Source organism: Colobus angolensis, unplaced genomic scaffold, assembly GCF_000951035.1.
Source record: "Colobus angolensis palliatus isolate OR3802 unplaced genomic scaffold, Cang.pa_1.0 Scaffold8846, whole genome shotgun sequence".
Taxonomy (NCBI): Eukaryota; Metazoa; Chordata; class Mammalia; order Primates; family Cercopithecidae; genus Colobus; species Colobus angolensis.
Window position 1 is genome coordinate 1 of NW_012122761.1, and position 1,507 is coordinate 1,507.

Consider the following 1,507-nt stretch of genomic DNA (forward strand, 5'->3'; position numbering starts at 1 on the left):
TAAGCACTTCACTATAGTCAGACTCTAGCATTTATATATTGATATACTTTTTTTTTTTTTTTTGAGATGGAGTCTCACTCTGTCACCCAGGCTGGAGTGCAGTGGCGCAATCTCAGCTCACTGCAACCTCTACTTCCTGGATTCAAGCGATTCTCCTGCCTCAGCCTCCCAGAGTAGCTGGGACTACAGGCATGCACCACCATGCCCAGCTAATTTTTGTATTTTTAGTAGAGATGGGGTTTCACCATGTTGGCCAAGCTGGTCTCGAACTCCTGACCTCAGGTGATCAGCCTGCCTTGGCCTCCCAAAGTGCTGGGATTACAGGCACGAGCCACCACACCCGGCCAGCAGTTGTTATTTCTCTCCCCACTTCTTATTTTATTTTATTTTACATTTCCCTGAAAACTTGTTATTGGCTTTTTGGATAGAAATGGGAATTTATTTGCCAGGAAGCATGATCCCATCACACTTCTGCTGGAATCAGCGCATGGCCTCCTCTTTGCTGGTTCTATGTTTGGCCATAGTGCAGCCTGTCCTGCGCTTCTTGTCTGTGATGCTGAAACCTGGCCTACTCAGCACCACATAGAAGTCCAGGCCATAGAGACCCTGCTTGGGTCATATTTGATACCCAGATTGATGTGTTGCTGGATCCCAAAATCAAACTTTCCAGTATCTGAGAAGTTATTTTTTTCTCAACTCATACTCCTGTACCTCTAGACCCTTCTCCAGGATTTCTTCTGCTTTGGCCTCTTGAACTATGCAGCAGACAGCAGTCTTTTCATTTTTCCGGATGCCAAACGATATGACAGTGTATCTGGCTTTGGAAAGCACAGGGTCTGGGCTGCAAGCCGCTCCAGTGCTTTGGCTACAGGGTGTCACTCTGTCTCACTCTCCCAGGCTGGAGTACAGTGGCACCATCTCGGCTTACTGCAACCTCCGCCTCCCAGGCTGAAGCCATCCTCTCTCAGCCTCCCAAGTAGCTGGGATTAGAGGCACAAGCCGCTTCACCCAGTTTAAGCTCTACCTCTTTTTTTTTTTTTTTTTTTTTTTTTTTGTAGATATGAGGTCTTACTATGTCTCCCAGGCTAGAACTCCTGGCCTCAAATACTCCTCCTGCTTCAGCCTCCCAAAGTGCTGGGATTACAGGTGTGAACTGCTGCACCTGGCCAATCCTTTTTTTTTTTTGTTTTTGAGACAGAGTCTCTGTCGCCCAGGCTGGAGTACAGTGGTACAATCTCGACTCACTGCAAGCTCCACCTCCCGGTTCAAGTGACTCTTTTGCCTCAGTCCCCCAAGTAGCTGGGACCACTGGCATGTGCCACCACTCCTGGGTAGTTTTTGTACTTCCAGTAGAGACGGGGTTTCACCATGTTGGCCAGGCTGGTCTCAAATTCCTAACCTCAGGTGATCTGCCTGCCTCAGCCTCCCAAAGTGCTGAGATTACAGGCGTGAGCCACTGTGCCCAGCCTCAAGCTCTACCTCTTGATGGGAGGTCAGCATGCCCTTA

General features: G+C 48.7%; 1 pseudogene; it reads right to left on the reverse strand.

The window, feature by feature from the left end:
- Window positions 1–438: 438 nt before the first annotated feature.
- LOC105503872 lies at window positions 439–841 on the reverse strand (annotated as a pseudogene).
- Between the last annotated feature and the right edge of the window lie 666 nt (window positions 842–1,507).